The sequence below is a fragment of the Alosa pseudoharengus genome, unplaced genomic scaffold (genome assembly GCF_046254945.1).
Source record: "Alosa pseudoharengus isolate Yale_2024_CS ecotype anadromous, Long Island Sound unplaced genomic scaffold, YU_APseudo_1.1 YU_APseudo_1.1_scf_10, whole genome shotgun sequence".
Taxonomy (NCBI): domain Eukaryota; kingdom Metazoa; phylum Chordata; class Actinopteri; order Clupeiformes; family Clupeidae; genus Alosa; species Alosa pseudoharengus.
This window is the reverse complement of record NW_027468565.1, coordinates 16067507-16077506: the sequence shown is the minus strand read 5'-3', so window position 1 is coordinate 16077506 and position 10000 is coordinate 16067507.

Sequence of the window (10000 nt, the reverse complement as noted above, 5' to 3'; positions counted from 1 at the left end):
ACACACACACACACACACACACACACACAAACACACATCCCTCCCTCCCTCTCATCTCATTTTGTACCAGAGCCAGGTTGACAGGGCAGCTCACAGCTTATTACCAAATGTGAGCAAGGTCTCCCAAGTTCAGGACTGGTCATTGATTACCCCTCCAAGCCCACAGATATCATCCTCCATCCTCCTCGGAGCCAATCCACTTCCGCCTGAGAGCCCTATTGATCTGTGGCTAAATCTGAGCGCCGAGCGACCACCCCACCTGCCATCACTAACACCCCAACAGTGACAGTGGGCTCTCATGTCTTCCCCACAACACACACACACACACACACACACACACACACACACACACACACACACACACACACACTTTCTATGATTTACGGTGAGAAAACAGGTTGAGTGCTGCTTACAATGGGAAGCCATATTATGGAAATGGACCAAAGCATTTTCAGCCACATCATGTAAGCCCACTTATCCTCATGCTGTGCATTCAATCCCAACTGCATTCACATCAGATCTCCATGAGACTTTAGAATGTGTGTTTGACATTTCACTACCACTTTACCCTCCTGCTGTATCAGTGTGCAGCCTCTCACACACCAACCTCATACAGCAAATCATATGATTTGGGGATGTGTTTATGAGCACAGGAAATGTAAGGCAGGCTCAGGCAGCCATCTGCCTGTCTCTGCATTCTAAGGTGTTACAAATGTGAGGCGGGCTCTTGGTGAACTTCTACTTACGTTGTCTGGTTAAGGGAGATGTGAGAAAGGTCAGATGACCCTGAATGACTTGCTAACGCTCCCTCTCCTCATTTGGAAGGGGAAATTAATCATCGCATGACCTCTGTCACTGATGGGGTCACCGAGGGGTCACGCAGAGCCGCTTGGAGAGGAAGGGATCCCCCTCCATGTCCTGGCCGATAGATACACACACACACACACACACACACACACACACACACACACACACACTCACATATGGTCACATAGACACACAATCACACACAGTCTCTCTCTCTCTCTCTCTCTCTCACACACACACACACACACTCTCACACACACACACACACTCACACAGAGAGAGACAGAGAGAGATGCTCAGAGAGTCCCTCTTCCCCCTCACACAGGCAGGCCAGGAGGAGCACTCAGGAGGAGCACACCTGTGTGTGGTGTGGTGTGCTGGTGAGCAGGGCCTCTGGAGGCCTCATTAGCGGAGCTTCATCACTGAGCTGGGAGGACCTTAATGGTGCATAATGAAACAGGAGGAGCGGAGGAGAGGAGCAGATGAGAGGAGAGGAGAGGAGGGGGAGAGAAAAGAGGCACATTTTCAATCTAATAAAACTGAAATTGATTAATGAAAACACTTTGGAGAGGAGGAGAGTTACAACGTTGTTGGAAATAAAAAATGATGTATTAATCCGCTAACATTACAGATGGCTCAACCCTCCCGACAACTGCTAACCATTTGAGATGCTATTAGCATGCATAATTATGCTAATTAAGTTGTAATTAACTCTTAATTCTTCAGAGGACCCTCCTTTTTTCATCTCTAATTTACCATAAGTCGGCAGTTAACTCTTACACAAAGCTTTTCTTTTCTCCTGTTCATTGTTAAGCGGTGCAGACACGATGCCTTTGTATAGCGTCGCCTTTTAAAATGACATTTCATTTACGTTTTGACTGGGCTCCAAAGAATGACGCCCCATTTGGAGACTGTATACATTCACATCACTATCATCACAAGCCTTTAAGTGAAAAACTCCCTTTGCAGGAGGTGGGAGCTGGCTGATGGGCGAGCTTAATTAAGGCCAATTAAAGAGCATGCCTGGTTAGTGTGGATGGGTGGTGGGGTCTCAGGTGAGCGTGGGGGCGGTGAGGCCGGGGGCAGTGGCGAGGCGGGAGCGGAGAGACAGCTGGACGCACTCAGCGCGCTTGTTTCACAGCTGGCCCACCTGTTACCCCGACACACACATACACACACACACAACCCCACTAGCTCCCAAAGTCTCATACAATTCAGCAAACTGTTTTGAGTGATGTATGTGGGGAGTGGGGTATATTAGAATTAGAATGTGTGTGTTCCTGTACTGGATCCTGGGAGGGCCATGGAGAGTTAGGGTCACTAATGTGCTACTTAAAGGCACACTAAGCGATGACACTTACTGCAAACATCACCTAACCAACCGCTAGCTGTCTGTGTCCTGAATACACTGTAAAAACAAACGGGATCTCTGTGGACAACCCAGGCTCCAAAAACGGCAACAAAAACAATCTGGGCAAACCTACTGTAGCCCATAAAAACATAACAAACTGTTCCAGCAAATCACAGACAAGATGCGCGTTTAGGAGAGTTTCAATTGCACGGGAGCAGCACAGGAGGGAGGGAGAGGAAGTAGTGAGCTAGCTCTCTGTTTTGTTTGAAAGTCAACAGAAGTGACGTTACCCAGCATCGCTTAGAGCAATGGTTTTCAAAGTGGGGGCCCTGGGGGGCCGCGAGGGGGTGCCAGGGGGGCATCAGCAAGTTGGAAGGAAAAATAAAAGGAACAATTAAATACATTTGAAATTGTTTAAATATACCTATTACTATGAGGGTTGTTATACAATGCCATTATAATAATGTCTCGCATATCTGAACATTATATTTTCCATGATAATGACTGAGAATAATAGTAGAGTGATAGCTCTCATATAGCAGAACGCCCCAAATGCAGTTTTTTCACACTTTACGCTCCATTGCGAAGTGCTTGTGGCTAAAATAATTATTAGGATTAGCTTAATGTGTTTTTGCCGTAGTGTTGTCGATGGGTTTAATAACACATCAAGGGGATCCTTGGCCAGAACCTAGTGGTATTTGGGGGGCCTTGTCGTGGAAAAGTTTGGGAACCCATAGCTTAGAGCACCTTTAACATGCATTAATGGAAGGAAAGAAAAATATAGAGCTCAATACAGAAATATTCCGCTCAAGTTGCTATGGATAAAAGGAGTCTAAAATGAAACTGCCTCTAACTTTATTCTCAAACAAAAAATGTATTCACTATAAATCTGCCGATTCATTAATAGCTATTCAATGAGTGGGAACACCACACACTGAGCAGGTTTCTATGAGGAGTCAGAGGTATCATCTCACTGAACTGAAATTCAAATGGATGCCAAATATGAGAATTTACACCCAGTATATACATTTACATATTAGATTAAAATATTGAACAAAAAAATTACAAAAAATATTCAATAATGTAATAATATAATATGAATATCATATTCTAAAAAAATATTATGCCCCCCCAGGACCAGGGCCAAAGTTTTCTGAAAAAAGGAGACCTCCATTTTCCTGCATTACCCTAAATTACAAAGGCCCTTTTGTCGTTAAACCTGACATAAAAATTATTCAATGCAGTGCTAAGTAACTGTGGATTCTCTGCCAGGACGTAATTAGAGATTCATCCGGTCGTATATATCAAAATGAGTACATGTCAACAGGCTGGCGGGCATCAGGGCTAGGAGGGGGTGGCTGGGGCATATGGCGCGGCTCTACACAGCCACGCTGCGAGTGCGAGGAGAGAAATATGTCCGGCAGTTGAACTGTTGAAATGTAGAGATACTAATTAAGGCTGGGGAAAGTTTAGCACCTGTTTTTTTTCTCGTTCTGTTTCTGCTAATGGATCCCTCAAACCGGCAGAGGCTCCACAGAGGCGCTAATGAGCCGTTCCAGATGGAACAGCAAACACGGATTCACCCACTGACTGACTGGGCCTCGCGCAGCCAGAAATAATACAGCAGGGCTACAAAATCACACAAATTAGGCTAAATAATGCATGACCGACGCAAGAACACATCTCTGCATCGTCTGGAAAACTGCACAAGCATAGCCGACAGGAAAGCCGATTTGATTCGGGCGCAATAATTTCCACCAGGTAGCCTATAGGAATCCAGCAGCCAGCGCGTTCACGGGATCTGCTCCACTCCCATCGGCCAGCTCTTAACTGTGACAAACAGCGTCCACTGTCCTCATAGAAGATGAATCGGCCTTGAGCCGCACATCCATTACTCCAGACGTCAGGTCCGAAGTGTAGCCTAACCCAATCGCCCCCCATTAAAGAACCAGGAAGGAGTCTATTGATCGGCTGTTGTCTTTCATATATTACCCATCAGCCAGTCGACTGACAAACCACCCAGGCAATTAGCATACGCTAACTCTGTGACAAATTATGGCGCTCCCGCCGAATCACTTCAGAGGTGGCCTGATGACCTCTGCCTTAAGATTGAAGGAGACCCTCTCAGTTCAGGCAGGTCAGTACACATCCCGGCCATGGTCAGCTGTTAGTGGGGTCAAATATATATTTTTTAATATTTGTTTTAATCCATACCAAAACCCATGTCTAACAGATTCACTCCATGCAAACATTTCTAGTGACATTTCTAGCCAAAATCGGCACAACTGTTTAGGTGGTGTTCTTTCCAGAAAAAAGTCTGATGAAGGTTTGTTTGTTAAGGTATGGAGGTTTGTTACCCTGTCTGGCCAGACGGTAGGACAGGTTCAGTCTCAGCGTGGGTAATTCTTGTGGGCATCCTTTCCTGTCTTGGGTGTATGTTTCGCAGACATCTCGTCTCATTGGACGTGATACATGTCATTTCATTACACACATGAGATGTGTGTCGAATTGGATGAATGAAGACCATAGCCTCAGGTTATTCCTGGAGTAACAATATGTTTGGCCCTGGTCGCCGGACAAACATTGATAATGAGAAAGTCTCTGGCTCAAGTTAGAGAAAGTTCCTCTGGCCTGACATAATGTTGGACTCTAATGAAACGGTTAACGGCGAACTTATAAGGTTATAGGTCAGCTAATAACAGTTGAGAACACAATATAATGAATGCCCTTTTACTCCCAGAGAATTCCCATAACATCCTAGTGTTGTAACAGATTAATGTAAAGTTTGTAGAGCTTTAGCTGAATGCTGAATGGCTCACACTTACTCAGACACTCTAAACCTGTGTGTGTGTGTGTGTGTGTGTGTGTTTGTGTGTGTGTGTGTGTGTCTGTGTGTAAGAGAGAGGGCTCGACTGGCCGGAGCGGCAGAGGGACAGGACTAATAAAGGCCCCTGGAGAACTGCTGGCCAGAAACATGCCCACAGGTGCTGTGCGGTAATCACTGCCCCTGGGAGAGGAAATGTGCCGCTCTTCTGTCCCGAGAAAATGCCAATAATATAGAGAGCCTCTCTTCTCCAGCCCACTGACAAACAAACCGGAATTCGCCCTCCCGACCAAACACGGAAAAAAAGTCGCCTATCCTCCCATCCCACAGACCTCTGAGGCCTTCAGGAAAATCTAGTTTACAGTGAGGAGAAGGTAAAAACTGCCAATACGATATGATCACCTTAAATAATTCATTTCCCATGACAACAGAAGGGAGCTCTTGTCGGATGAAAGGAGCGGGAGGTTGTCAGTGTCGGGCTTAGCCGATAAAAACACAACACAATAATCTCAGAGTGCACTTAAGTGAAACTAATCGATCAGAGGGACCTCTCTGCATGGCGAGCCCTGGCCCATCTGTCAAAGCACATCATCTCGGGGCTTATCTGCACCAAATAATGGGGGATCAGCATGCTCTCCCTCTCCCTCTCTCTCTCTCTTCCTCTCCTTGTCTGTTTGTGTTTGTGTGTGTGTGTGTGTGTGTGTGTGTGTGTGTGTGAGGGAGCACTCTGATATGGCATACCACTGGGCACTTCATTAGGCTCTTGACAGTCTGTGTAATACCCTCCTCTCTGGGAGACTCATCTCCAGCTTGAGTGCTCACTTGTGCACACACATACACACACAAACACAAACATGAGAAAGTACACCCACCCATACACATACACACACACACACACAGAGAGAGAGAGAGAGAGAGAGAGAGAGAGAGAGAGAGAGAGATACACAGACCCCAGCAAAACTCAGGACACTAACTACTAACAGAGCCATATACACCATACATTCACAAATTTGTGCACACTTCACTGTCTCACACACACACCACACCACACACACAGACACAGAGAGAGAGAAAGAGACCCATGCCCGCAAACACACTTGCTGTCACAGCATTGTTGTACACACTATCACTATCAGTTGACACATTATCATACACACAGAGAGGAGAGAGATCTGATTGACAAAGTATGCAGTCGATGTATTTAATTCACAGTGTATTGGCGCTTTGTTTCTCCATTTACCGTCAACATAACAAAGCCTATCAGATAATTGTAACAATCAGACACAAGAAGAGAGACAGGGTCAGGGAGGGAGGGAGGTAAGGAGGGAGAGAGAGAGAGAGAAAGTCTTAGCCGCCTCCCTTCATCGCTAACGTGCATCTCTGCTGTGTCATTTAATCTTCTTAATTGAATGCCTCAATAATTCTAAAGAGATTATACTCTGCCATTGTGTCATCGTAAGGTCAGGGTTAGGGCAGGCCAATTACCTATTTGTCAAATACATAAAGCTCCCATCTCATTTTGTTTCATTTGAATTGATTGTGGTGTGGAAAAAAACAGATCCCAGATGGCTAATAAGATTTAGCGCTGCTGTGGAGAAACAGACAAGGCAAATATTATTTAAAGGTGCGGGATAACCAAGGATTATCTGCAATCACCAACCACATCCACAAAAGCTGATTTTCACGGCACGCTTGTCCCAAGCTGACAACTTAAAGCCAAGCTCTTTATCAATTTGACTTGAAATGAAGTGCACACCGAAATAAACTTGCACATCTCGCTAACACGAGCAATCTGATCTACAGAAGCAAACACATCAGCATGCCATGAAACGATCAGAATAATCTCATTTCAGATAAGTGACTGAAAACAATATTAACATTTCAGTAACCTAATCAGATTGCTTCTTATGACTTTTATTCAAGGATTACAATACATTAAACATGATGAACTGGTTTACCATTGAAATGTTTGATTATGACCTTCAAATCAAATTAAATAAAATGAGTTATTTCTTAACCACTTAAGAATTGTTTTTCTTTGTCTTGTGTGTGTGTGTGTGTGTGACATAACTTCTGTGTCTGATGTGTAGCTTGCCCTGTGGACAGTAATACTTCAGAGACAGCTTGGGTGAGGACAACTTCCAGCCCAATTAAAGCTCATAGCCCCCCAACCCTCCTCCCCCAACACACACACACACAGCTGACAATTAGCCTCGTACGGCAGGCCCATTGCACCCCATGGACGGCTCTCAGCGCCTGCCGATGGCTGCCAATCTCAACAGGAAACCAATGATACTGCCCATCTCCCCAGCAGGCAGGCAGAGGGACCCAGCCAGGTTAATAAGTGTTTAAATGTCAGTCTGACCTCTGACCCCGCAGGGCTCATCCCCAACTGACCGCACTAATGACCAGAGCTGCGGAGCTGGGAAGCTATGGAGGTCAGCCATAGTGGGGGAGAGGATGCAGTGGGGTCAGCCTGCTGCCTTGAGTGAGAATATCAGTGTCTGAAATAAAAATGACACACAGCAAAATACAGTACATTAGGTTGTGTGGATTTAGCACCAGCTCATTTGGTTTAGTATTTAGGTTATTCTGCAGACAAATACAATTTCTATTTGCAATCCTATTTAATAGCTTGATTAGGATTAATTACCTTCTTTAATTTCCACTTGCTATTTTGATATATTTTCCCATTGACTTTAAACAGCAGTTCTTCAACTCTTCACTTATAAATATCAAGTCACTCAAAATGTGATTTAGATAATCCTTTTTAGTTTGTTTACTACTTTAATTATGTTACTACCTAAGCTGTCTTATATTAACCAGCAACTGAATATAGTTTTAATGGGTGTGATTTAAAATATTTGTATTGCCTTTTTTATAAAATAAAAAAACATACACATACTCAGTGAAAATCATGCTCTTCTGCATTCTTCCTTATTTGTTATTTTTGGTTTTGTTATTTATTTATTTTTGTGCGTATTTATTTTGCTTGTCTTGCTGAACGATCTGGTCTCTTTACATGCTACTCTGTCACTACGACTCACCCAGCAGCCACAGAGGACTCGCACTGGAACTGACTCAGATATATAGGGCGGTTTGGAGGTGAGGTGAGGGGAGATGTGTGTGGGCTTGTGTGACGCCGTGCTTGCATGTGTGCATGCGAGTGAGTGTGTGTGTGTGTGTGTGTGTTGGTGCCTGCATGCATGCATATGCCCGTGTGTGTGTGTGTGTGTGTGTGTGTGTGAGAGAGAGAGAGAGAGAGAGAGGCGGGGGTGATTGTGAAGGAAAGATAAGGAACTGCTCATTTTGTGCCGAGCCTCCTGTCTCGGGACATTTCCACTCAGGCTCCATCATGAAAGCAGAGAGGACCCCCGCTGCCCGCGCCGCTGACGAGGAGGAGTCTGACGCACTTCAGCAGGAGATGCCCGGGGGGGGCAGCCCGACGAGGAGGAGGGCAGGAGGGGTAATTGGGGGGGATTACGGGGTGGGGGGCTTAACATCAGGCTGGGACCTCGTTGGTCCTCAAACTCATATCCCATCATGCCTAATTTCTATGCCGTCTCTCTCTCTCTCTCTCTCTCTCTCTCTCTCTCACACACACACACACACATACACACACACACACACACTCTCTCTCTCTCTCTCGATTTCTGTCTCTCTCTGCCTGGTGCTCTCTCCTTCAAATCCTCTCAACTCCACATCTTGCTCCCCTGCACGCAGATCGGAGCAGACAGCCACAAGGCGCGTCAGGGCGACTGACTGCTCTCTTTGAGGTTGTGGCATGCCAGCGGAGCCTTCAGCGCCCGCCCGCACCCCTCCATCCCGGTGGACGGCCTCATCTTTGTGGCAGGCCCTGTCACGCGGCGGAACGGAGTGGGCAGAGGCAAGCGATGCCACCCGCGCAGCAGCGGGAACAGAGACAGCTCCTGACGACTGCGCCGGCCTGACAGGGAATATGTTCATGCAATTGGCAAGCTGGTGGCAACTGAGTGACTGCGACTTCAAGTGGCATCATATGAAACAACGGAGCTCCTCGCTGTTCTTTACGCGCATGTGTGTGTGTGTGTGTGTGTGTGTGTGTGTGTGTGTGTGTGTGTGTGTGTGTGTGTGTGTGTGTGTAGTCAGTGGTGCAGTCAGTGCAAGAGCAGGAGAGCAAGACTCCAGCACAGCACCTCAGTCACACTCCAAAGCTGGAGGCAGAGCTGTCTCATGCAGCAGCCCGAGCAGACGGCCAATAAGGGGCCAAATCACTTCACATTTTGGACTAAGATGAAAAAGATGATGAGCAAATTGTGAACTTGACAAGTCTGCAGTGAAACATTTAAAATACGCATGCACCTTATTTTACTGTATTTCTCCCAAGTTGTGACAGCCAGTTAAATCAAAGAATTGGCATTTTAATTATTTAGAACCTTCCTCATTATGGCATAGTAAAACTGACTTGTTTTGTTCAGTAGTGACATATATGCAAGCCATTTTGTCTTTTCAAGTGACATGAATATGGAGGAAAAAATGTGGTGCACAATTTTAGATGAGGTCAACCACTAAGCAAAACTTATTTTAACATTCATGGCATTCATTATTCTCAATAACAGCAACTTTGACTATTTACTATTCAGTACAACCAAAACCAATAGTAATACAAATATAAATCCAAACATTTAAATCTAAACAGATTCTATGTCTACATGTCTAATTAGCAAAAGGTAAGAATTTTTGCAATAGTTGTAACAGTCACTTCCAGTTATATAACTAAACATGGTAATTAAAATCAGAAAATACTTGCTAAATGTGCATGTAAATGTTCCCATTGTGTAGGTATTAAATTAGGCTAGATCACACAACCAGTGTGTGTGTGTGTGTGTGTGTGTGTGTGTGTGGCTGCTTTTTAAGAATTCATCAAAGACTCTAAACATGTATAGGCAAGAAACACTACGGTATAGCAAACCTCTATACACCATCATATATTTATGCATATTATTTGATCTGCCATGATGCAGTAAAGGATATGGACA